The sequence below is a fragment of the Tursiops truncatus genome, chromosome 1 (assembly GCF_011762595.2).
Source record: "Tursiops truncatus isolate mTurTru1 chromosome 1, mTurTru1.mat.Y, whole genome shotgun sequence".
Lineage (NCBI taxonomy): Eukaryota > Metazoa > Chordata > Mammalia > Artiodactyla > Delphinidae > Tursiops > Tursiops truncatus.
The window spans coordinates 64,814,108-64,841,882 of NC_047034.1; positions in this window are offsets into that span (position 1 = coordinate 64,814,108).

Here is a 27,775-nt window from a genome sequence, read left to right on the forward strand (position 1 = left end):
CTGGGCACAAAATCATGCTCCCTTACGTACAGCTGGGTATCACAATTGGCCCAGGCTTGTGTGCCTTACTCTCGCCTTTGGGGGAGGTCTTTTCCAGTTGATTATTTTGGGGGGCAGTTAATGCATACAATTCCTATACACATGCAATCCTATAGACATGCCTCCTCCATATGTCTAAATTCCAGAGTGAACACAATTTAAGTTCCTGTCTACCTCCCTCACTCCATCTTTATGAACTTTTTAAGTGATCACAAGTTAATTATTCTTTTTGTCCAAGTTAATTTTTTCCTTTTACCCAATGAGGTAAGGATAATATATTACTTCTAAATGAAGGAATGTGAAAATCTGTAAAATAGACCAATAGATTCTTATCTGTAACTTTTTCTTTGTGTCACCAAAATGCTTTATGGGACTCTTATAAACTTGGCTTCATATCAGATGATTAGTACTTACAGGTAGGGAACTGTACATATTTAGAATTCATTAATATCATATTTGCTGTGTCTGTAGGTTGTTTTTATTTATGTTATTCTCAGAAGTAAACCATTTCCATACCCCAGCATCTAGTAATGAGTTGCTTGCAAAAAAAGTGACTTTTTTTATTATACATCTTTAAAAAATCAATTGAGATGACTGGAACATAGATTAAAAGGATAAAATCAGAGTTAATGTATTATGAGGCTGATATTTTCAACATTAAATGTGAAAAAGTAACGTATGGTTTGTCATCCCAAATAGTATGAATAAATTGAGATAAGTTTAATGATCATTGGATCAGAAATATTTGAAGGTTGTATTAACCAAATATGTATACACACACACACACACACACACACACACACACACACACATACAGAGAGAGAGAGAGAGAGAGAGAGAAAGAGAGAAAATGAATATGGATATATGCCATGCTTTATAAAATAGCATTGCTACATACACTGTAGAATACAGTGTACTCATTCAGCTTTACTAGAGAATAGTCCTGATGAAATCTGGCATGTTTATTCATAGGTAGTATAGATTGAATAACTACCATTTTGTAAAAAAAATACACTAATGGTACTATTAAAAATAGTGACTTTGTGCTTGTTAAGTGCTCACTGATTACTTAAAAACTCACACTCAATCTGGAAAATAATAAAAGAAACATTTCAGAGTTCAATTTCCCAATTACAAAGTTTATTTCTACATTTACTGTAAAAGAGACAATATTGTTGCAAAACACAAAGCTGTAATTTGCCCCATTTTAACTACTTCTGTGCTTCAGCTCTCTCACCTTGACAGAAGCAAGGTGAAACTTCTGAAACTGAAACTCAACGTGCCAAGATGGTGTTAAGTTCTGTGAGACCCCTGAGGACCTGGCTGTGGAGAGCCTGGTCCTAGTATACACTTGTGAACCCTGGCTTCTTTTTTTTTTTTTTTTTTTTTTTGCGGTACGCGGGCGTCTCACTGTTGTGGCCTCTCCCGTTGCGGAGCACAGGCTCCGGACGCGCAGGCTCAGCGGCCATGGCTCACGGGCCCAGCCGCTCCGCGGCATGTGGGATCCTCCCAGACCGGGGCACGAACTCGTGTCCCCTGCATCGGCAGGCGGACTCTCAACCACTGCGCCACCAGGGAAGCCCAACCCTGGCTTCTTAAACTGGAATTAACTTCACAAAGAATTGTGCTTAACTCTGCCTAAATGTGGTCTGCTCTGACAGAGTCTGAAATTGTTGTTTGGGGTGCATAGACCGTGCCAATTTGATTCACTCATGGACACCAAGCGCTTCAGAGGAGGCATAAAAACAGAGGTTAATCGAGGGCTCTAATAAACAATTTGCTTATAGTCAATTTCCATTAAAAGGCCAAATAGCTGGCATTTGTTGTGGTTCTTTTTCCTGGCTGATATAAATGCCTAATGTCCCAAAGAGTCCATTTTTGCTGTTATATGCTATACTGCTGATTTGAGATAGTGTAAGAATCAAAATACCTTTGCACTGGCTTTGTCACTTTAGACCCTAGACTCCTCTAGCTGTCTTCATTTGGCTGTTCTAAAACTCAAGAGGGAATTCTCCCTTTGCAAGCCTCTAAATGCAGCAGGGGCTCCCCACAGAACAGCTCTGCCTGTGCCGTTCTTGAAGGGTATTGGCAGTGCCTACAGCATACCGTGAGTACCCCTTCCACCAACACATATGAACCAGGAACTTGGGTTTGCCCTTTGATCCAAAACAACTTATATCCAAAACACACATAATAGACGAGATTAGCCATCTGTGGTAATAAACCTAAAGACTGTCAGAAAATATGTGATGGTAACACCTAGGGTGCCTAAAATTCCAATCAAAGTGTACTGGGTATCATCTAAGGGAGATGGGACTGAATGTAATTGTAATTTGGTAAGAACATGCCTAATTCATTTGATTGTACCCAAACTGGAAAAATGAAAAGAGAGCAAGCTGACACAAAGCATAAGACACAGAATCCCAAAGAGCCAGAAATCAGCAGCATTTACTTAGAGCTGTCTGCAGGAGAGAAACACACATCGTAGAAGACACCAACTTTCTCATCACTGGAGAGGCGGTCTCTGTTTTGGCATAGGAATGGCTCATTAGGACTATGGCCAGCTCTAGACCTTGCATTTGGTAGCTCTTTTGTCTGAAACAAAAGGACCTATGAAAAGATTATATCTACATGTGGAAACCTTTGTTTAAAAAAGACTGTGATTTGATACAGACCTTCCCGTTACTATTGACATAGTAAAGAACAATTATAGAAATAAACCTGCTTTAACATTTTGTAAAGTAATGGAAGTGGGAAGCCTCACATCACAAGTGGATGATGGCAGGCAGATTTCCTTCAACAGCAGATTGGGACTTTGTCAAGAATCAATGAGAATGAGGATAGCAGGACTGGATTAAGTTAACTAGGTGGAAGGGCTGATCCAACTAATCCTTATGGGAAATGGGTGGGATATAAATTATAAATTAACAAATTAAGTTGATAGTGGAAGATCCTGATGGCCTGACAGAAAATAAATAATTGAATTAAAAAAATAATAAACCTGCTTTATCAATAGATGTATCCAAAATTATATTGCCAATAATTCTATCCTTTGGAACATTGTAAAAATGTCTAGGGTTTATACTCATGTCCACAAAATTACATATTTAGAAGAGAATATGTACAAAATATGATGTTACTTTATAATAACAGTCTTTTATCCAGTAGACATTTATGAGTACTTATGGTGTGTCAGTCTCTTTACAAGGTACTGGAGGAAAAGTGCTGATCTCAGAAAGCTTGAGGTGATAGAAATACATGACCACATGGTTACAGAAAAGGTACCGTAAAAGGGGCTATGGATGGGTGCTACAAGAAGTACCAAATACGACACACACATGCACACAATACTCAGGGTGTAAATCCTCTGACACATCAGTAGACACTGATGACTTCTGAAGGCTATTGTTAGTCGAATAGTCTAAGCTCCAACAGGAATTCCAGAAGGAACAATTCTTTCCTTGTTCAATTATCCATCCATTTCCTCATGTAGTCACTCATTCAACAAGTGTTTTTGGGGGCCTGCTGTACGTGAGGTGCTGTGCTGCTTCCACTCTTTGAATGGGGTGGTGGACATGCCATTCGGCATGCCATCAAGAGGAAGAGGACAATTTTTAAAGCTCTTATTGTCCTCAAGCTCCCTCTTTTGGGTCATTCTAAACTTCTCTCTGGGCTCAGTCTTCTTCCCTTGAAGTTGTTTACACCTGAAACTAACACAACATTGTAAATCAACTATACTCCAATAAAAATTTAAAAAAATAAGTAAACTGTAGCACTGGAGAGAAAAAGATGCCTCGAAAGCACCTCAGGTCCCAAATGAGAGTGAAGATGTAGCCTGGGTGGTTGTCAGCTTGGCTTCAGCCCTTAGGGAGGGGCTCACTCTCTCTTTTCTCCGTTCTAGCTCATTTCCTGCTCTCATAGTTTCATGGTGAGACGGGGTGAACAAAGCAAAAGGCTGGGACTGAAAGATGCCATTTGGTCAGGCTTAGCATAAGCCTTAAGCTAAAGGAACAAAAAGTGATCACAAAGTATAGTGGTTAAGACTGGGAAAGCCTGCCCAAGCAAATGACATTTAAGTTAGGACTTGGATGAATACTGTTTGTCCAAAGGAAGGTCAGAAGAGAGTTGTATATGGAGTGGGGAAGAGAAGAGAGTATATTAGGCAGAGAAAATGATGTTTGAGAAGGGAAATTATGGCACGACAAAAAAACTGAAGGGAAGTATGGATGAAACTCAGGGCAGATATGGGTACAGGCAGAAGAATTTTAAGGAAGGAAGTGTCATTATCTGATTCCTCTTTAGAAAGAATACTCTCTGGCTGCAGTGCAGAGAGCAGATTGGTACAGAGAACCAGAAGAAGGTAAAACCAATTTTCTAAATAAGAAATGACAGTTATCTGGTCTAGAGTAGTGGCAGTGGAGATGGAAATATATAGACTTATTGAGAACTATTTTGGAGGCAGAATCTGCAGAAACTTACATGGAGAATTTTTTCTCACATAAGGCAGAGCCAGAATAGGTGTTGGTCTAAGTGGGTAATTGTTTGTCTAAATGTTGTAAGTTAGACATTCCTAGAGAAAACCTATCTCCAAATATGATCCTTGAGATCTGCAAACTGATGCCTAGAATTCTATCATTAATGATTAATTTCTTTTGTTAAATGCCCTGGATTGTCTGTTGTCAACTAGGCACCATCATAATCCCCTTCTAAGGTCTATGTTCATTACGGAAGCAAAGCCAGAAATTACATTTCCCAGAATCCCTTTCCTTGTGTAGTTCTAGGTGAGATATTTTTTTTCCAACATGAAGCACTCACATGTGATTTGGAAAGTGGGAAATGAGAAGCCATTATTCTCTGGACACAGTTGCACCAGATGCAAAAGCAAAGGTGAAATTCACTGTGGCTTCCCAGCGAGCTCTTAAGAACCATTCTGTGGCAGGCCAAGACAGTTGGTGCAAGCTTCTCTGCAGTTCCCTGGCAAGCTTTTGAGGATCACCCACTTTGCTGCTTCGGTCTGATACCATCAGTGTCAGTTTCCTTGACCTTTTCTCCTCTAGCTTTTCCAAAGATTACCCCTAATTCCTACGGTAAACTCTTTTTGTATCCCAAATGCATTTAATGGTTTCTATTTTCTCTGAAGGAGGTCTGACTGAAACAGATTTCTGTACCTGAAGTGTTTCCAGGGGAATTGAAAATTAAAAAAATGGGAATCTCACGTTAGTTCTACGATCTGGTTAGGTTTGGAGGAAGTAATAACTTTATTGATGGTGAAAAATGAGTCACTCATAGTTCATGGCATGCAGTGATAAACCAGCTGCTTAAATTATCACCTTCAACTGCCTGGAGTCGAGTGGCTACAGAAGATGAGTGTTGGGATCACGGAGTTGTCCTAATCGCACTTTATGGTGCATAAAGACTAGTGGGGATGGGATGGCTGTTTCTTCCTGAACTGGGGAGTCTAGAGAAAGAAAAGCAAAAGCTGAAAACTTTAAATTCCCAGCTCAAGGTACAAATAGAGAACCAGAAAGTGTCTATGGCTGTCCTAAAGGAAACAGAGATTTAGATATAAGTTGTATGTAGATATATAGGGCTGAAACTAATGAAAAGCAAAACCAGAATCTGGGGATGGCTGAATTAAGTACAGATTGAGTCCATGAGCTTGCTTTGTCTCTTACATGAAGGTGAATCCTTAATTAGGGAAGAATGGGGCCCTGAAATTATAATAGGGCATTTGGGTAGATTATTAAGAATTTGAGTTCATCAAGCCTCCAGATACAGTCATCCCTCCGTATCCCTGGGGACTGGTTTCAGGACCCACCTCAGATACCAAAATCTTGGTGCTGAAGTCCCTTATATAAAATGGTGTGGAATGGTCAGCCCTCCTTTTCCATGAGTCCGTATCCACAGATATGGAGGGCTGACTACACCAAGCCTTCCTTCCCAGTTGAAGTAACTCTTCCACTCCTGTTTAAAGAGTTCAGTCTCCGCCTGAGAAAGGTCCTGAACTGATCTTAGGTGAGGCACTTGCCTTGCTGTGGAATGCTGACTCTCCTCAAGACCCTCTCCAACCATCTCTCATCTCCTGCAGACCCGTAACTAGACTCAAATACCTAGGGATCTGAGAGACAAGCACACAGTCTGACCCATGAGGAGATAAAAAAGGAACTGTAATATTTTGCCATTTAAAATCAGCAGATATTTAGTAATGTGTGGAAATGGATTCTAACTGTGTTAAACCATGGAAGAAGATATATAATAATGGACGGGGCCGAACTGATTCATATGGTAGCACTAACTAGAGATTACCTCTGTTACCTCAAGCATCTGGAAGTGGTTTTAACAATATTCTCTGTTGGCTGATTGAAACTTCCACTTAATCTTAAATGAAGATGAGAAGCTAGACGTCTCTTGGTATCCTATAGAAGAAAGAATTTAAAGGCTGAGGGAGATAGGAATGCTGAAGTGGCTGTATTAGGTGTAATCTGTAACCATCCCGCATTACTGTCCCTCAGCAGGGTGCAGAGGGGCCTCTCTTCATCAGACACTGAGAAATATATTGGTTAGGGAAGCGTCACCATCCCTAAAAGGCTCTGTATTTGTTGTTCTCTGGAGGTCAGGGTTGACAGTGGGAGATGCCATCACTGAGAAGGATTCCGTGAATTCAGTGGGAATGATAGGGTCTCAGAAAGGGAGAGGGAGATACTTAAACATCAGGGACAAGGTGGAGGAGCTTAGTCTAATAGACATCAAGGCCAAAGCATTCATCTGAATGCTTTAAGTCTAAGACTGAAATAGATGGGTAGCCTGCTGTTACTTGAGCTGTATAAGAAAACAATGAAACAAACTCTCCAGGTTCACTTCTTTCCTTAGCAATGGATTTCTTTTACTGACTCACTTGTGCCTTGGTTCTCATAAGGACCGTTTTCCCTGTGGCCTGAGATATGACAGTGGTTTGGCACACAAAGAGTTAAGCTTATTGCCATCTGTGTCTAGGTTTATGAGCAAGACCCTATGGCTGCCTCAAAGGAGCCTTGAGCAATGAGAATTAGACTAGGCCCACGGGAGGGATAAAAACTGTTACCACTATGGAGCAATTTTGTGCTTATTCTGCCTGTTTGCTTATGATTTTTGCTTCCCTTTATTTAGCCCCTGTGACAAACTCTTGACCCTGTCACTGTACAGTAAAAACTCTGAGCATTGTTTCTGGTTCACTGAGCTCACCTGTCTGAGTGGTACCAATCACTGAAATTGTTCTGAACAATTCATTGACACCTTTTGTCTATGAGACCACGAGAAGATGAGGTGAACCACAAAAATGATACCACTAACTGATGCCCACAGACTAGTCTCCTGCTCAGTAAACATGGAGCTCAAGTCAGTATGGCTGCCACAGACCTAGTCCCATGATATACATGAGGGCTGATGTCAGAGATGGGAAAGGAGGACCTGGCTGTGGAGACTAGAAATTGGGGACCGGCACTTGAAGCTGGACACTACTGTAGATGGTAGAAGTCATAGAGGCAGGCAGGTAAATCATGCTGTTCAAAAAGTATAGTGATGGGGGCTTCCCTGGTGGCGCAGTTGAGAGTCCGCCTGCTGATGCAGGGGACACGGGTTCGTGCCCCGGTCCGGGAGGATCCCACATGCCGCGTGGCAGCTGGGCCCGTGAGCCATGGCCGCTGAGCCTGTGCATCCGGAGCCTGTGCTCCGCAACGGGAGAGGCCACAACAGTGAGAGGCCCGCGTACCGCAAAAAAAAAAAAAAAAAAAAAAAAAAAAGTATAGTGATGGGAGTATGGGGGCATCTGTGTTGTCTTCATGGGACATGGAGTGTCAATGTCTGAGGCTGGGAGGTACAGAACAATGGATCAGTGGGTGGGTGGGTGCTGGGGGAGTTAGAAAGATCAACAGTTCTTGGAGACCAAAGGGAGAAATCAGCTGGGATATGGAGGTAGAAGTTCAGAGTCAGGGAGCAAAGTTTCAGGGAGAGCAGGTTAAGATGAAATGGAGTGGAGCATGAGAAACTTCTGTTTAGTATCCAGTAGGAGTAGGGTTCATTGGTGCAGTGGAGGCTGGATTAAAGGTCAAGGAGTTTGAGGGCAGAGGGTGAAGAGTAGGTGATGAACAGATATTAGTCCCTCAGTTTGGGGATGGGTCTTTAGGGGAGGGCTTTTGGAGACAATTGCCAGTAGTTACACATGGTCTCTTTCGTGGAGTAGATGAGGAACTGTATAGGATTCTGAGGTAGGACTTCGGCCATGGTGAAATTTAAAAAGTACAAAACTGGGATACAAGGCAGGAACTTGTCCACAAAAATAAAGTAGTAGCTTAGGTATCCGAACTAGGTACAAATGCATTATTATATATAAGGTTCATTAAATTTTCCTGTAGAATAGAATCAATTCCAGGACCTAGGGTGGAAACGGACCGAGGCTGTAGTTAAGAAAACCCAGCTATGGACAGGGGAGAACAAGAACCATGGTCAAATAGGAAATAAATAATTGTTGGGCACCCATTAGTACAAAACACTGGTCAGTAAAAAAAAAAACGGCAAATGTAAAGTGTGTTGAGTGTGTGTGTGCATGCATGTGTTTGTGTGCTTCCCTGGGAGGAGGAGGAGAGATGAGATGCAAAAATAAGACATATAAAACAGCTACAGGGCTCCCCTGGTGGCGCAGTGGTTGGGAGTCCGCCTGCCGATGCAGGGGACACGGGTTCGTGCCCCGGTCCGGGAAGATCCCACATGCCGCGGAGCGGCTAGGCCTGTGAACTATGGCCGCTGGGCTTGCGCGTCCGGAGCCCGTGCTCCACAATGGGAGAGGCCGCAACAGTGAGAGGCCTGCTTACTGCAAAAAAAAAAAAAAAAAAAGAGAGGCCCATGTACTGCAAAAACAAACAAACAAACAAACAAACAAAAAACACAAAACTTGGCTATAGCTTTTTTCAGTTCTCAATCTAGTCAAGGAATTAAGTCATAAATATTCTCATGGGAAAATGATAAATATTGCAACTGAGTACATGAAAAGGAAGTCAAGTGGAAATGTGGTGACCAGAGAAGCCTTCACCAGAGAGAGAACAGAAACTGAACTCAGTTGCAAGTTTAGGACTTGCGAAGACGGAAAAAAGGAGAAAGGGCGGACTGAGTAAGGAGAAAAGGCATAGTTCATGGGAGGAAAGGCATTAGAAAAGAGAGTGGAGCTGAAGGTGCCTTGGCACATTAGTGAGAAAGACACCTTAGCTGGTGTGGAAGGGTTTTGTAAGGGAGTACTGTAGATAAAGCCAAAAGGAAGAAATGGGGTTCATATTTTGTATTTAAGGGGTCATTGCTGATCTCTTCCATCACACTTTGATGTTCACCTCATCAGGGCCACTTTTTTGTTGCTGTTCTATTTATTTTGGCTTCAACTAAGAATTAGATGGGATAAGAAAGTTCTAGGCAATAAATAGATTAATATTTTGGCTTATTGCTTCTTGGAGATATTTCAAAGACTTCTTAACTTTCACTGTCACAAAGGAATGTTTGCTTTGTTTCTGTTTGCAGTACAGCTAGTAAGCTAATCAATGTTCAAGCGCAATTCAAACCCAGGTGGCCTTTCCTAAAACCTGCATTCTCTCCAACAGACAGTGGTCACCCTGTAAATATCCATTCCATCCTGTTCAGACACCTCTGAGTTAGGCTCATATGTATAGACACTGAGCTCATAGGTGCTTGAAGCAACATGCCAGGTATTTTTCTTATATGAGAATATATAAAACTACAAAAGGAATGTGTGTGTTTTGTTTGACATGCATTTAATTGTACATGAGCAAAGTATGTAAAAGAACTGAAGCCTTGTTTTCTTTTGTAAGAAGCCATCAGTGAGTGAATAGCATTATGTGTACACAGACTTCCAGGAGGGTGACAGGTGACAATGATTGACTGCATGGGTGGGTATACCAGTGAACACCGAAGTGAGGATGATGCATGCATAAGGTGTCAGAGGGAATGTGATTGTGTCTTAGACAAAGTCACTTAGTCAATTGGGTCTACATTAAGGATAGCTGTGTGGCAGGATATGAGGGCACAGCTATTGCAGGCTTGGTTTCCATCTGGGGGTGGAGGATTTAATCAGAGTCCACAGGCATGGCCTACTATCTTATAATTATCATTAAGGCAGAACAATTTACCTATATGATGAGTCTGGAGTAGTTTCCTCTCAGAGGCAAAAAATACCTATTCAGATCTGCAAAAGAGGAGTTGTTATACTCTTTGCGTGTTGTCTGTGTGAGCTTGTGTGTGTGTGTGTGTGTGTGTGTGTGTGTGTGTGTGTGTTTCTTTGAAAGCTAACAGTGAAAGGCCAAGTAAAGCACTGCAAGGCAACATAAATGATTTAAGACCCAACGATTTTGCCAGGGAAACATTCAAGACAGAGTCTAATCCTTTAATCTAACCCCAGTCCCTTTAAAAGCTTTGAGCTAGGAGTTGACTCAGCATGTCAGTGCCAAGAAGATCCATTGACCCTGAGTTCAGTGCTGAGAAATTGAGAAATGTTCTTTTTAATGTCTATTCAATAAATACAGCATCCACCTTGCAAGGGGCTGCACAATCCACTTCAAATCCATTATGGGATGTTCTCGTGGGCTGACAAGTTGTCCTGAGACAACCGTGGCCATGAGATGAGGTTAACCCTTCTGTGGAATGTAAATCGTCACGGCCACCACTGCTGGCTCTCCTGAGACCCTGGAAAGAAGGTAATATTTGTATTGATGTGAGGACCCTGTGGTGTGCATTTCCTTCCAGACTGAGGTCATCTTCTTTGGAATACATAAATTCATGCACAGAGGCCCACATAGAATAAACACAAAATGATGTTTTATAAGACAAAAATAATGACAAAAAAGTTATGAAATTATACCTTTCCTTGTCATCACCCTTGGGGACAGAGATCAGATTTCTCTCACTTCATCTGGCACGGACTATTCCTAGGTGTTGCCTCTGAGTACTGTGGCCATACTTTATGACGTTCACATCAAGACATGCAGTCTGATAAAGAATAGTTGTGCTGATAATAGGTGAAAGAAGAAATCTAGGAAATGCAGCTTGGGCACTGAAATATTAGAGTTGTGTGTGCATTTCAGTGGTTTATAAGACAAATGGAAAGACTAATGAAAATCAGGACAATTCCAAAATACGTCTAATAGATGATAAATGCCTCCCTATATGGCTAGAGGGAGGAGTGACCTAGAAACAAACAAACTGACAGATTTCTCCAGTGTTAGACCAAGTCAAGGCTGAGGTTCAGTGCTTTGAATTTTTTGCATCACAATAACAGATTGTCTGGTATGAAACCATTCAACTCACAGCAAAGTCTATATGCATTGGATAAATATTTGTGGGGTGACTGATTAGTTAGTTGACTGTATATGGTGTCACATTAACCAACATGGAATAATTGCCTATTGTTTGCCAAATGGCTAATCACTTGTGAGATCTATTCATTTAGCAAAGACTTACTGAACACACTCTATCTGTTAAGAACTCATTAAAAGCTAAATGGAATTTTGAATACATGGGAGAAAACAGTCTTAGACTCTTTGCCAAAGTTACCTTCCTTGAAACCAGTTTCGCAGAATTTTACAGGTCTTCTTTGGAAAAGGGATTCCCTTGTCAAATCAATTTAGGAAATACTAATCAATACACAGAAGTTGCTTTACCAGAATCCCTTTCTAATAATAAGCTAATGCTGACTCTCAGTCTCAAAAAGGGGGATATAACATGCAGTGTTTTGCCAACCTTTGACCATGAAGTAGTCCTTTTTTAAATTTTTTTAATAAAAAAGTATCTCTTGGAACTAGCATTTTGTAGAGCATACTTTGAAGAATGCTTGTCCATTGAATTCACGTAGGATGACTTTCTCAAAGCAACTAGAAGATTTTTGCAGTCAACCTTGATTTTCTCCTTTGTGTCTGAGAAGGTGCTAGCAATTTGCTACAGTGGACTCTGAGGGGGCCAGGTTTATGCCTCCCAACAGAGTAAAGTGACTTCAATGTACAGATTGCTGGTGTTGAGAAATGTAAGCTCTGTGGATAAAGGGAGGGTTTAAGCACCTAGGGAATATCTCAGCAGAAAAAAATGACTAAATGGCTCTGCCCTTCTCCATCCCTGCCATGCTCCCTCCTGGGTCTGTTTAGATCAGGGATAGGGCATTATGCCCAGGGCTTTGCTTCCTGCGTGCAGGGTTGAGAGTGATTTCCTGTCTCTCTTTTGTAACTTTATATGCCTCTCACTACACACCTCCACATCCAGGTGTAGAGCTCATATTGATACTTGTTTACACTTACCCTTTCTCCCATTTGCAGAGGGGTAGGTTATCCCCATTGTCTTAATCAGGATCATCCAGTGAGCAAGTGTAGGAGAGAATGGAAATTTATTAGATTTTCTGTCCTAGGTATGGTGCCAAACATTTTATGTATGACTTTTGGGGATGGTATTATTGTAAGGGAACTTAAGTAACCAAGAATATGGAACTGGTAATTAGTGGGAATAAAGTGGCACCTGGGTGGGTTTGCCCAACTTCAAAGTTTACTGCATCATAAGATAGATAGGTGTGTATATCAGTGCTTTACAGGTGACAAAGAGTTACACATGCATTATCTCATTTGAATTTTGACTTTTTATTAATTCAGCATTCAGATTAAGAAAAGGAAGGGATTACCACTTCTCCAAGGTCACGTGGCAATTAGTAGGCTCAAAGGAAAAGATCCTGGTCTAGGCTTGGGCTAGATATCCTGCCCCCAAACAGATGACAATTTAGGTTGTCTTTATAATAATCATTTTCTGTCTTTCATAAATTCGTAATGGTTCATAAGTAGCATTTTCCCATTAATCCTTGAAATAATTCTAAAGGTAGGTATTCTTATTTCCTGTTTATTCCAAATGAGGACTGTAAGGCCAAAAAAGGTTAAATGACTTAATCCACATCAATGCTAGATACAATGCCAAGAGTTCGGTAGTCATTATTTTATTTACTCCTCCATAATCTTAAGAGGTAGCTACTATTATTATTATTATTTATTATTATATTATTTATTATATAATATATATTATTATAATAATATAATAATATATTCTAATATAATATATTATTCTAATATAAATAATATATTAGAATATATTATTATATATAATATAAATATATATTATTATTATTTATTATTTTTTTTTCTGGTACGTGGACCTCTCACTGTTGTGGCCTCTCCCGTTGCGGAGCACAGGCTCCGGATGCGCAGGCTCAGCGGCCACGGCCCACGGGCCCAGCCGCTCCGCGGCACGTGGGATCCTCCCGGACCGACCGGGGCACGAACCTGTGTCCCCTGCATTGGCAGGCGGACTCTCAACCACTGCGCCACCAGGGAAGCCCTAGCTACTATTATTATCCCCATTTTGCAGAAGAGAAAACTGAGGCTTACAGAGCTTACGTAGGAGTGTTGGAGTTGGTCCTCCACCCTCTTCAGAGTCTAGAGCCTCAGCTCTCAGCCCAGTGCCTGGCTGCCTCTCAAATTCACACTCCTCCTCAAGACTTCTTTCTGGGAATTCCCTGGCGGTCCCATAGTTAGGACTCAGTGTTCTCACTGCCAGGAGCCGTGTTCGATCCCTGGTCAGGGAACTAAGATCCTGCAAGCCGTGCGGTGCGGCCAAAGAAAAAAAGACTTCTTTCTGATTCTTATTCTCTTTCCAATATAGTCGTGAAGCTGTTAAAAGCTATGGATGTAAAGTGAAAGTTAAGTCAGTAACCCAAATACCTTCTCTATTAGAAATATCAGGTGTGCATGTCAAAATGCGTGCATGTTTAAGGTGGTAAATATAAGCGCAGCCCTCTGTGCCTTAAAACAACTCACCAGCTTTAGAACTACAAGGGAGGGATCTCCGTGGGCCCCATTTCCGTGGCTTTTGCTCATGCCGTAGTGAAATCCTGTCATAAGTTGATTTCTTTATATCTGAGTCCTGGTGAGCTTTTCCTGATTGATTAGGATGGAGGATCTTTTCCCCAACCAAAACTGCGTAGTGTGCATCGTGTGACGGCCCTTGCATCAGTCTGGGCCTCCGTCACTGCAGTAGCCAGAGTCCCGGACTGGCTTGCGCCTGAACATTGACATTCCGCTATTGATGCTCACGTGATACTGGGAGCTATTGTAACAATCTTTATTTTATCTGTGGCTTTTGCTCTCGGGCTTGGGTTGAGCACCCACAGGGTTACCACGATAATCAACACCTCTAATTAGCACTTAGAAATGTCTGGCTCCCAAGGCTGTCGTTAGAAGACAAGCTTGGTGTGCAAAATACTGAAGCTCTTGCATTTCCCCAGCAAAATCTTCCTCCCAGGCCTATGTCATGGATCGTGCTTTCAACACTCTGCCAGCAGGAGACACCCCCTCCTGCTCCCCTCATTTAGGAAGAGCTGAATTCAGGGGATGAGGTCTGCCTGGGCAATTGGGAGACTGGAAATTAGACCACATCGCATGCCTGATTCTTTCTGCTCAGAAGGCAGGTCTCCGATTTGAGCCTGTGCTCTCTACCCACCCTCTGCTGTGATGACTGGGCTGATGGTGTGCACGGTGATCAGTGCAAAGAGTGTCTCTCTCCTGTATTCCTGCATCTCATTTTCTTTTTACAAATGGGATGGGGAGGAATAGCTGAGCACCTGCTGATAACTCTGTACTCAGCAGGCCCAGGGGAACACGGAGAAAGACACTGTCTCCGTTCCACTCACTTCCACCCTCCTTCTGCAGGGAGCAAGTGATGAGAGGCAGCAGGATAGCTCCTCAGTGGAGGTTTTCTGGGAGGAGGGAAACGATCCATTGGCTAAAGGGACCATGGTATACTTGGGAGCAGGCTGGCTGTTTATTCTTCACAAACCATCACCAAGTCAAGTGGAAGCTAATGCTGATAACAATTTATTGCTGTTACTGTTGCTGTTACTGATGTGAACATAAACTCCAGAGCAATGAGGGAGGGCAGTATGACACCCAGCTTCAGTGGATGTCTTTGACTTCCTCCCTCCTTTAAACACAATCTTTTCTTTAATCAGCGGACACCACATCATGCCCCTATCCAAATCTTAGGGGAGCATTCTTTTTTTTTGGCCACACCCCTCGGCATGTGGGATCTTAATTCCCCTACCAGGGATCGAACCTGCGCCCCCTGCAGTGGAAGCGTGGAGTCTTAACCACTGGACCACCAGGGAAATCCCAGGGGGAGCATTCTTAAAGGGCTTTATTTATCTATTTTGAGAGCCAGGCCAAATGCAGGAGATGGTAGAAAGGGGAGTAAGGGTAGAAAGGGAATTAAGGTAGAATGAAGCTAGCCTAGACCCCCTGGGAAAGGGCTATGCTGTCCTCCACTCTCAACCCCTCCCCACCCCATCTAGTTCTTGCAGCCATGATGGATGGATTTCCCCAGAACCAGATCTGGGGAAAAGCCCAGGGGACAAACAAGAGGCTGGACAAGCCCGTTGCAGCCTTCATAACACAAAGATAGATGACTCGGTTTCTCTTCTGCTCCTAGCCATTCTGGTGAAGTTGGTGAAGTTGCTTCAGTGTTTTCTGGTCCTTATTTTCCATCCAAAAGAGATAACAATATTTACTCCTGGAAGACAGGAGGCAAATGGCCTCTGAAGGTACCTTCCAGTTGAACAATTTAGGAAAATAGGCTTTGGCACTACCTCTTCCACATTTTTCCTAACAAAATGGACTCACTCCACTCTCTTGAGAGGAGAAAGCTCCAGGCTGGTGGCTACTCATTCTTCTGCATTTACCTGTGACGGCCTCAGCTGGTTAGCAAGGTTACCAAGGATAAAAATTGACCTGGTGCTACTCACCAGTAACCAGCTTATTTGGTTATCCATCCCCCAGAGAAACACACACATACACACACACACACACACACACACACATATGCACTTTAATAGAGATCTATTACCTTGACAATATTTTAACTCAAAGGAGTGGCTAATGGTAGTATTTCATTCTTTCTCTTATGAAGGGTCTAAGATTCATATTTAAAATCTGCCCTCAAGCACCTTATATATATCAGGAATGGTTCCAGGCATATTTTGTGTATTTTATCTTTTTAGGTTAATTTAACTCTCAAAATCAGAACCTGTGGTTATTATTCTATATATTTTGTACACTAGAAAACTGAAGTATAGAGAGAGTTTAACTTGCTCAAAGTCATACAACGATCAATTTTGGATTGAAGTGCCTTTTGGTTTTTCCTCAAATTAAACCAAATGAAAGCAGGTTTATTTCATTTTTCCCACAAACCTAAATCAGGTTCCATCTCGACATCATCTGGTCTGGAAGCTGGACTCACACGTGAGAGCAGTCAGGCAGCCCTGCCTGTGTCTGGTGACCACAGAGTAGTGGGTGTGGTGTGGTGGGTGAGAGACATGGGCTGCAGGTTGGTCTTGAACTTGCAGGTACTCTGTGGACAGATAGGCAACCATTTGAGCCTCAATTTTCTCTGTAAAATGGGACTGATACACCTTCCTTAAGATTAATGTAAAGCACCCGGCAAATCGGTGCTCAGTACAAGTGATTTCTTTTAGACTAAGGCAAGATTGTACGTTTAATAATAATAGCTAGCATTTCTGGGACAGGTTATAGTTCACGTGTTCTTTATCACCTCACCCTTCTGGACAATTAAATAGAAGAGGTAGTCAGAGACTAAGTATTTTGATATTGACACCTATCAAGTAGTTTACTCTGAAAGGAGGAATATTAGAACTGGTGGGTAAAGCAGACTCGGAAATGTGAGAAGGTGATGTTGTTTTCTTGAACGAGTACCTAGGAAACCTAGAAGATGGGAAATTAGCTGTATTCTCTTTTCTATCTACTAAAGCATGCGTTATTTGATTCCACACCTGCTTTGCCAGTATGAATCCTGTTTGGTCTGTTTACTTGATATTTACCCAAGTCTGCGATCAACAAGAAAACACACCTCAGCATCTCACTTGGCAAGAGGAAGAATTGAGGCAGCACAGCAGCTGTCATATTTATTTCAGTGGCAAAGCAGGTCAGGAAAATTGATAAAATTAATCATACAAACTAGCAAACATCAGGAGTGAGAACGTGAAGGAACAGATGAGTTCTCGCTTCATTCCAAGCTGCACCTGCCCTTAGTTCTAATGGAATCTGTGCAATCAGCTGATGAAAGCAGGAGTGGAGGGGGCCGTGGCAATGGGAATAAAAGCTTGAAGAGAAATTGGAACATGAGAGATTATCGGGGCAGGTCTTTTTCTGCGGACCTGAGGTGTCTGTGAAACTCTATTAAGTTCTCTGAGGCAGGAGGAAATCCATCTTTCGGTGTCCCATGAAGAGAATAAGTTCGGGACCTAATATTGGCTTGGATCTATGGCAGGTGATCCTAAGTAATTTGGGCAACATTTCTTCCCTGTTAGGAGAAGCAGCATGGCCTTTACTGCAGTGGCTCTTGACTCTGGATGTACTTTAGCATCACCTGGGGAGCTTTTAAAACTACTGATGCCCACACCGTACCCCAGATAAAATGAGTCAGACTCTTGGGGGTGGAGCCCAGACACTGACGATTTTTATAAACTCTCCAGGTGGTTCTAAGGTGAAGCCAATGTTCAGAGCCGTTGGCCTACAGCAGCAGTTTTCAAACATGCGTGTGCATCAAAATCATCTGGAGGGTGTGTGAAACCAGAGATTGTTGGTCCTCACACCTGAAGTCTTGATTCAGTAGGTCTGGGGTGGGGCCTGAGAATTTTCATTTCTTTTTTTTTTAAGATTTTTTTTTTTTGATGTGGAACATTTTTAAAGTTTTTATTGAATTTGTTACAATATTGCTTCTGTTTTATGTTTTGGTTTTTTGGCCCCGAGGCACATGGCATCTTAGCTCCCCTACCAGGAATCGAACCCACACCCCCTGCATTGGAAGGCGAAGTCTTAACCGCTGGACTGCCTGGGAAGTCCCTAGAAGAACCTCTCTTTTTTTTTTTTAAACAATGTTTTTTTGTTTTTATAATTTATTTATTTACTTTCAGCTGCGTTGGGTCTTTGTTGCGGTGTGCGGGCTCCTCATTGCGGTGGTTTCTCTTGTTGCAGAGCACAGGCTCTAGGCACGTGGGCTTCAGTAGTTGTGGCTCATGGGCTCAGTAGTTGTGGCTCACGGGCTCTAGAGCGCAGGCTCAGTAGTTGTGGCGCACGGGCTTAGTTGCTTCGTGGCATGTGGGATCTTCCCGGACCAGTGCTCGAACCTGTGTCCCCTGCATTGGCAGGCAGATTCTTAACCACTGTGCCACCAGGGAGGCCCAGAATTTTCATTTCTAATAGGCTCCAGGGAATGACCATGTTGTTGGTCCAGAGATCACACTTTGAGAGTCACTGGCTAGAGGAAATAGCACCAGGTTCTCCTTCTAACCCCATCATTAATTAGCTGTATTACCTTGAGAAATTCATGCACAGAAATTTATGCTGTTGCTCTTTTTATTGCAAAAAAAAAAAAGAGAAATGTATATGGAAGTATTTCATAAACTATAAACATAGGATGAAAATTAATTTTAATTATTTCTATTCAAATTTCCATTTTGCTCGGTGTTTAATAGATTTAGCTGTGATCATGACAACTTACAGCCAGATTTATTCATTCATTAAAAAAGTAACTAACACATGCCATTATATACCAGGCCCTGGACCAACTGTTGGGGTATAACAGTGACGTGGCAAGTGTATCTCTCTCCTCACAAAGCTTATATTCTGGTGCAGGGTCAAATTCACCTGTTTTATACAGTCTGTGAGCTAAGTAAGGTTTTTACATTTTTTGGTGGTTGAAAACATCAAAAGAATATATTTCATTATTCAAAAAGTATATGGAATTCAAGTTTCAGTGTCTAGAAATAGTTTCATTGGAACACAGATATGCTTACTCATTTTTAACTTTTTTTATGGGATTTTTGTCCTATTGATTTATGTAAGTTTATTTTACTTTTTAAATGTATTTACTTATTTTTGGCTGCTTTGGGTCTTTGTTGCTACACGTAGGCTTTCTCTAGTTGCGGTGAGTGGGGGCCACTCTTCATTGTGGTGCGCGGGCTTCTCATTGCAGTGGCTTCTCTTATTGAGGAGCATGGGCTCTAGGTGTGGGGGCTTCAGTAGTTGTGGCACGCGGGCTCAGTAGTGATGGCTCACGGGCTTATTTGGTCTGCAGCATGTGGGATCTTCCTGGAACAGGGCTCGAACCCGTGTCCCCTGCATTGGCAAGCGGATCCCTAACCACTGCACCACCACGGAAGTCCCCACTTTTGTACTTTTAACAACTGTTTTCGCTCTACAATGGTGGAATGGAGGAGTTGTGACAAAGACGGTATGGCCCAAAAGGCCTATGATATTTACGCTCTGGCCCTCTACAGGAAAAGTCTGCTGACCCCTGTCTTAGGGGAAGAGTTAAATACCACCATAGTAAGTGCTGGGAGAGAGCAAACAAAAGACTGGATAGAATCCCAGAGCGGGGGGTCTACTTTGGATAGGGAGGCCAGGGAAGGCCTCTCCGAAGAGATCCCATTAACATGGGACCTAAAAAAAATGAAAGGAGTTAACCATGCAGAGTTTCAAGGAAGAAGAGAATAGCATGTACAAGGGCCCTGAGGTGAGCAGTTTGGCTTGTTTGAAACAAGTAAGAAGACTAGCATAGCTGAAGCATAGGTTCAAGGGGAAGTTGGGTTTGTTATTGATTCGAGATGAGGGCACATAGAGGCAGGGATGAGGTCAAGAGGGGCCTTTTATGTCTTAATGGGTTTCTTTTTATTCTAAGTACAATGGACACTATTTTAATGAAGGGAAGGTAGTGATGATAAAAACAGTAACTTTTATTGAGTGCTTATTATGTGCTAGGTATTATTCTAAGGGCTCTCCAGTCTTCAAAACAAAGCTGTAAGACGGGCTATTATTGTCCTCATTTTTGATGACAAAAGTAAGGTACAGAGAAGTTAATCACCCAATGTCACACAGCTGATAAAGTCAGACGTGAAATTTGAACCCAGAGAATGTGGCATCACTGTTTGAAGGTGTAATAAGAGGAGAAACAGACCAGTTGGGAAGCTATTCTACAAGTCCATGCAAGAGATGGTGTGGGGCTTCCCTGGTGGCGCAGTGGTTGAGAATCTGCCTGCCAGTGCAGGGGACACGGGTTCGAGCCCTGGTCTGGGAAGATTCCACATGCCGTGGAGCATCTGGGCCCGTGAGCCATAATTACTGAGCCTGCGCATCTGGAGCCTGTGCTCTGCAACAACAGAGGCCGCGATAGTGAGATGCCCGCCCACCGCGATGAAGAGTGGCCCCCGCTTGCCACAACTAGAGAAAGCCCACGCACAGAAACAAAGACCCAACACAGCCATAAATAAATAAATAAATTAATTAATTAATTTTAAAAAAAAGAGATGGTGTGGACCAGTCTAAGGAGTTAGCAGAAGAGATGGGCAGCAGCAGAAGAGGCTGAGGCATAATATAGGGCTCTGGTTGATGGGACCCTCTAGGTAAGGGAGTGAAAGGGAGAGAAGGGTCAAGGACAACTTCCAAATTTCAGGTCTGGATCAATGGCTATTCACTGAAAATGCCATGGCCAGAAGCCTCAGTAGACTCTATAATTTGGAACAGGACTTGCAAATACACATAAATACCTATGTTACTCTCACTCTCCCACTCCCCAGAACTGTGCACCCTTTAAGGGTAGAGATAATGACCCTTGGATCTTTCTATGTCCAACATGTAAAACAGTGTATGGCATATTACAGCTGGTCAATATGATTTAAAGCAAATTGAATACATTTGAGTACTTACGCATGTTGCACATGTATAAGTTGACTAGGCTATAGGCCACATAGAATTTTGACCAGCAAACTGAAATTTGAAAGCTTGAGTCTCAGTGTTCAGGCAGATTGATTTATTTTGCAGAGAGGGGTTTTATTTTATTTATTTAGTTAGTTAGTTAGTTTTACTTAGTCATGTTTAAAACTCTGCAGGGTTTGATTCCCTCCTGACCAGTCCTTGAAATTCTCTGAGTATTCCTCAAAGTATTTACGGCTCTTAAACTTAAAAATCAATATAAAAAAGATCAGAAAGGAAATCAGAAATGTGTGTGCCTACGATTTCTGCCCCTTCTTTTTAAGAATAACAAGAAATTAAACTCAAGAAGGATCGGATATGGTTTATACACATTTCTATTCACGGATTCTTCAATTTCATCTCACAGAGATCAGTAGAGAGTTCTGTGGATCCTCAGTGACCCTTCAGTTCCCTTGATCCCGATGCCATGACCTCTCCTGACTCATTGGATCCCTTCAGATTCTTAGAGATGTCACCCACAGGTTGCCAGGCAACGCTAACAAGACTGGTCCTTACCCTGCAGTTAGGCATCAGCGGCTGTCATCACATTTTAAGTTATTATTACTATTTAACAAAACAATGGCCAAGGCCAGTGTCACTCTCAGTGGGGTACTCTCTCTGGAGAAAATGCTCATATAGATTTCCTGGGAAACTAATTTCTTTTCTTTTCTTAAAACAGATCACAGTTAAGTCTGTAAAGGATAGACAAGGTCTAGGATAGGGTAAAGGAAGTGTGGTGCTGGAGGGATGAAAAGACACAACACAGGCCATCCTGAGCAGATACATAATCAGTATGTGCAAATTATATATAGGAATGGAGCAGAAGACACATTTATTTCCTGACAGTTGCTAAGACTACCAGTGTTTTGGTAACTTCCTAAGTAGGAGCCTGAACTTGAATTATAGAAACTCTGTACCCCAGAGCCAACCTTTCCGTGTGAGGATGAGCCTTAACAAGCAGGATTTTCACTTTTTAGAGTTGTAGAGATGTTTTGTTGCTAATTCTTTACTGATGTCTGGCTAACACAAAGATGAGCACAATTCCTTGGTCATTGTCATTACTTGATGAATATCTGTGGACTGGGGTTGTTTATACAACAGACTTTCCCCATTGTGCTTAGAGCTGGAGTTTATCAATCAAGCAGTCAAGCCCATATTTATTTAAACATATTCATGCATTTACCCATGTGGTCATTCATCTAACATCTATCTGGTTTTACCACGTACCTGACAGGGTGCTCAGTGTGTGGGAGAGAGAAAGACTCACAGGACCCACTGAACAACACAAACGAGGTCCTTGCCCTCATGGAACTTACATTCCAGTGGGAAAGAAAAACGAGTGAGTAAGCCAGCAGCAAGCGTCTGTAATTTCTGGTAATAAAATATGCTCTGATGAAAATAGAGCAGGCTAAGAGGAGGCAGAATTAACATGACTTGCTCCAGTTTGCCTGTGATAGACCCAGAATTGTTGACCACTCTTCCAGTGTACTTTCTACTTCATGATTTCTTAGAAAAGCCAGAATCTTCAAGCATTTCCAGCTCCTGATATGGGATTTACACACTATGATTTGCTAATAATGCTCACTTTAACATCACAATGTAATATTCCATTTAAAATCAAGTCCAATAACTCTGAAAGTCAAATTACATCTTTGTGATATATGCAACTGGGCCATCTGCCTCATATTACAAGTCCCAATTCTTTGACTTATGTTGATAGCTATGATAATGATAATGAAACAGCAATTTTGAGTGTATACTGTATGATAGGTTCTGTGCTACTAGTGAAAACAAAAACAAACATACAAAACCCCTTGTTTTCTATGTCTTATGACTCTGAGAAGAGGCACAAATGAAGGTCTTTTAAATTCTGTTGCTGCCTCCCTATCTCCCCTATTCTGCCAAATAATGCAAAGTCGCAAGTAGAAAGGCAGAAAAACATTGCTGCAAATGCAAAGAGTAATTCTACTATTAGAGAAGAACAACCCAGGAAGACACAACCACTAACAAGCATTAAAAAAAAAAGGCAGAACAAACCCTTGTATAGAATCTTGCTGACAAGTGCTATTAAATATTAATTCTATAGACCGTGGAGACATCATTAAACAACCATATATACCCTGATGCTGAATGTGCACTGGTCCAGACATTTGTTTTACACGTGGTTGTTGGCTAGGTGTACTCTTTTGTGTTGCTTTATCAGGCAGAAAGCAATTTTCTCTTAGTTGTACCCTTACACATCACCAAAATTCTCATTGCCTTTTTGGTTATTTGTCTTGTCCTTTCCTTTCATTTAATTGGAAAGACAATTTTAGGGAGAATGAAGGGAGTTACCTGTTTTAAGGCTGTCATGCATGGATAAAAATTCTTCATGGTTTGATGGCGATCTCCTAGATTTAAAGAACCAGTACTATACACATGGGCATTTAGAGAAATGACAGCACTGGGTGACCTTCACCCCGCTTAATACTACTTTCCAATTTCTTCTCCTCAAGACTCTTTCAATAAAGATCCTAAATATTAAAGAGGAAAAAATATCTACCCCATAGAATTAGCAAAGCTTATCTATGCAGTTTATTCTTAAAGTATGGGTGGACTTTAAATACTGTCAGTATGAAGGAACTACCTCACCCTATTTGGAATTGTAGTCATGGAACTGCAAAGGGCCTTAGAGAGCATCGAGTCCAGTGATTCTCAAACTTCAGTGACATCAGAACATCCTTAATAAAACACAGACTGCCAAGACCTACCCCTCCTTCCGGGGAGTTTTAGATTCAGCAGATCTGCGCTGAGGCCAGAGAATTTGCATTTCTAACAAGCTCCCAGGTGATGCTGATGTTGCTGATCTGGGACCACACTTGGAGAACCACTGATCTAGTCACATTTTACAGAAGAGGAAACTGACACCCCGAGAAGTTACTATAATTTCCCAAGGTTAACTTTAGTTGAAGGCTGATTCTCCACTGGAACATGAGTCTCCAGAGCCTAGACCATGCTTTTGCCACTACCCCATGGAGAATTTTAGACAGATAACGTAGGAACATTTCACCTCTGTTACTGTATCAGGAAATCACGCTCTGGGTTAGTCATTCTTCTGAGGAATCTGAGAATCATCCAGTGATACAGCTGGAGAGCACGGAGGCAATCTCCCAGTCCTATCGCCCTCTTATTTTATTTTTATTTATTTATTTATTTATTTATTTGCGCGGTCCTCTCACTGTTGTGGCCTCTCCCATTGCGGAGCACAGGCTCCGGACGCGCAGGCTCAGCGGCCATGGCTCACGGGCCCAGCTGCTCCGCGGCACGTGGGATCCTCCCGGACCGGGGCACGAACCCGTGTCCCCTGCATCGGCAGGCGGACTCTCAACCACTGCACTACCAGGGAAGCCCCCTATCGCCCTCTTGAAGGGCAGTAACCAAGCTTGGGATGCATGTGGCATGTTCGGGGCTACATCACTGTCAGTGACTGAGATGGAATCAAAATCCAGCTCTCCAGAATCCCAGGACCGGGCTTTTTCTGCCAGTTGTGCCACCAGATGGGACAACCATTGCCTGTCTCTGCAGGACGTTGGGGCCAACTGAAAAAAGTGGTAACCGTTGCTTGCCTACTTTTAAGGGAAACTTCGTCCAAGCAGCAACATAGCCAGGACGTAGGATTCAAAACCTCCTAGAGAGCACATCACGTTAACACCATGTATCCCATGGCCGCCTTACGCCTTTCGTGGGCCTTTTGTTTTCGTGGCTCCCTTCTTTCATCCAAAAATAGGAAACGTGATCTTTTATCCTTACATTGACATGAAGACAAGTGTAATCCAGGCTGCCTTCATGATTACATACCCCTTACGATTTCTTCTGATTCGAAAAGAAATTACCATGAAAGCTTTCTCGTGGGCCCCTCCAAACGCAGGCACCGTGCCAAGCGTCCCAATGGGAGAGTGGGCGCCGAGGGGCTCTGCACTCTGCTGCGCATTAGGCTCTGGGCTCTGCACTGGAGACAAAGGGGTGGGCCTCCCAAGGCCTTCGAGGCAGAATCTGGCGGCAGCGACGGCCAGGCATCCCCGAGCATCGCGCAGGTGGAACTGCCGGGCGCTGGCGGAGGCCTCCGGGACCGCGGGGCGGAGGCCGGACTCGCGAGGCCCAGGCCGGGCTGCGGGCGCTGGAAGCGCGGTCTCCGGAGCGGGTGGCGGCGCCTGCGACCCTCTTGCGCCGAGGAGGCGCGGCCCCGGCTCCCGGTACGCTGCGCACACAACCGAGGGGAACGCGGCGCTGGGCTTTTTTTCTTTTCCTTTTTCTTTTGCATACAATTATAGTGATGGCATCATTTTTTTTGAAACAAACTGTCCATAAATGTCACTGAAAATCCGGGTCTCCTTTTATTAAAACTGAAAAATGTGTATAAATGTAAATAACAAATGACTGATACAGGGATAAGAACACCAGAGCGGCTGCTGGCGTCTCTCTCTTTCTCTCTTTTTTTTCTCTCCTCCTCATGTAATTTGCATTAATAAAGAGGCTGTTCCTTGTCGGAATGTGTTTCATCCGGTTTAAAATCCCAGGGCGATCCACTAGGAAGAGCTCTGGGAGAATCCAACTGTCAGAGCCGACAAGACAAATGAATCCTGATGTCAGGAGCGTGTGGTTCAACGATGACAGATTGAGAAGAACTGTCCCCCTCTCGACAGGCGGGCTTCATTTTCAAATTAATAAATCTGAATAAAATATTTTTCCTTTCATTACGAGCGGAGCCTGTTTGACAGTTCCTGTGACAGGAGGGAGTAGCAGTGTTGATGAGAACAGTTTGCATGAATTCCACCTGGGCTTTTTCTGTTTTATTTTTACCTGCAATCTCTTCCCTGTTTGCCTCTCTCCTTACCCCCTTCCTCACCTCCCGGGTCTCCCTTTTCTCCTCCCTCTATTCTATCCATCTTCTGTTTCCCCCCCCCCCCATATTCTTTTCTCATGATTCTTGCCTCCTTTCCACTCCCTTCGCTATTCCTCGCTCTCTGAAATGTCACAAGCTCCTATATTTTTTTTTGCTATTCTTTTGATTCACCGGCAGGCTATTACCCTGAATTAAAGGCCAGAGTATTATTTCACTAAAAAAAAAAAAGGGCCACAACTAATTATTATGAAATATTTGCTTTATTCCATGTTTGCTTATCATTGATCATATTATGATAATAGCTCACCACCAGGCTGGAGGAAATAGTGGATTTCTCTAATTTATAATTTCACCTTAGGAGACAATCCTCATCATTTCCTCTTCACACGCACAAAATAAAAGCAACCCTTTCAAACAAACAGACAAACAACCCCAAACTCCTTTGTTGTCAATATTCCTCCCAAAGCCAAAAGAATGAGATCAAGTGCACCTTAGGAATTGGATGTGCACAGGCAAATCTTAATGCACAGGGTGACAGGCTGTTCCTCTTAAATAATTTAGGAACACTTTCTGGGAAACTGTATGTGATCATTAGAGAAATACTACTGAGAAAAGTGACTTCTTGATAACAGAGGGGGTTTTGTTTTTGCATTTAGTGTAGAATCCAGGCACAGCAGGCAACTTGCAATGTCCCTGTTCTCCAGCCTGAGATCCACAGAGTCAGAGAAAAATTAATGTGACTGCAGCAGTCAGTGGCTCTCAAGTCCCCAGCCTTAAATGCAGGACTCCTCCCTCCTTTCTCCTCAACTTGGAAAGAAGGAAGAACCCTACCACAGCTACCACAGTAAAATGGGAGAAGGGTCAGGAGATCCGGAGCTCTTTAGCCCAAGGGTCTGATCTCTAACCCTGATTTGTTTTAATCTGCCCGTCTGTTGTTCCTACTCTTTCCCATCCTTTCACAAGGGTATGAGTCTGCAATGCCTTCTCTGTAATTATACAGGACAAACTTAGGTCTTACGTTTTTGCGTCTGATGAACATAGAAAGTTTGCTTCCCTTCCTCCACAATAGTCTTTAAGAGCATAGGACATAAAGGTACCAAGATGGTGTTTGGTAAATGTAGATGCAATCGCCAAGCAACAATGTTAGGAAAATGTTTATGAGCATATGAGCATGTGTGTGTATGTGTGTGCGTGTGCGTGTATCACATTTTGGGTTGGATTCTTGAAATAAATTATTCAACTGGTAGAAATTAAGACAAAGGCAAAATCAGAAGTACTTTCTAAATTCTCATGTTATAAGTATCACAAACTGCACTAGTAGGAAGTGTAATACTCAGATTTCTCAGAGAGGTGACTTCCAGCTTTAATTTTGCTGAAATCCTAGATTAATCACTAGAATAAATAGAAAGGCCATCTACTAAAAGGTCAAAAGCAAGTCATCACCGGGAGGATGGGAGGAAGTTTGATGGTCAGTGTCAGGATTCCAGAAGTTCTTACCCAGGTTGTTGTGGTCACTTTATTATATAGCTCCTGAATTATACTTTTACCACATAGATAAAAAATATCTTTCTAAGAGTGTCTACCAATGATTCCAAAACCCAATATCACAAATCCAGATTTTAATGTCGAAGTAGCTATTGTGGAACTATAGGTATATAAGAAAAGAAATGTGAATGTTTCACGTTTTTTAACGTATAGTAATTTATTTGATTTTCACAACAACCCTGGTAGGCAAGGTGGGTATTGCAATCTTCATTTTACAGAATTTACAGGAAACTGAGTGTCAAGATTAAGTGACTTGCATTACTTATGGTCACTTGACTCATAAATAGAAAAAGGAGGATTGATTTTTTTCCTTATTCCATGTGCCATTACCTTTTCACCAAATTATACTGCATTCTGCTCTGTGTGTGTGTGTGTGTGTGTGTGTGTGTGTGTGTAGAAGTCCTTAGGTAAATCAAACAATAATAGAGTT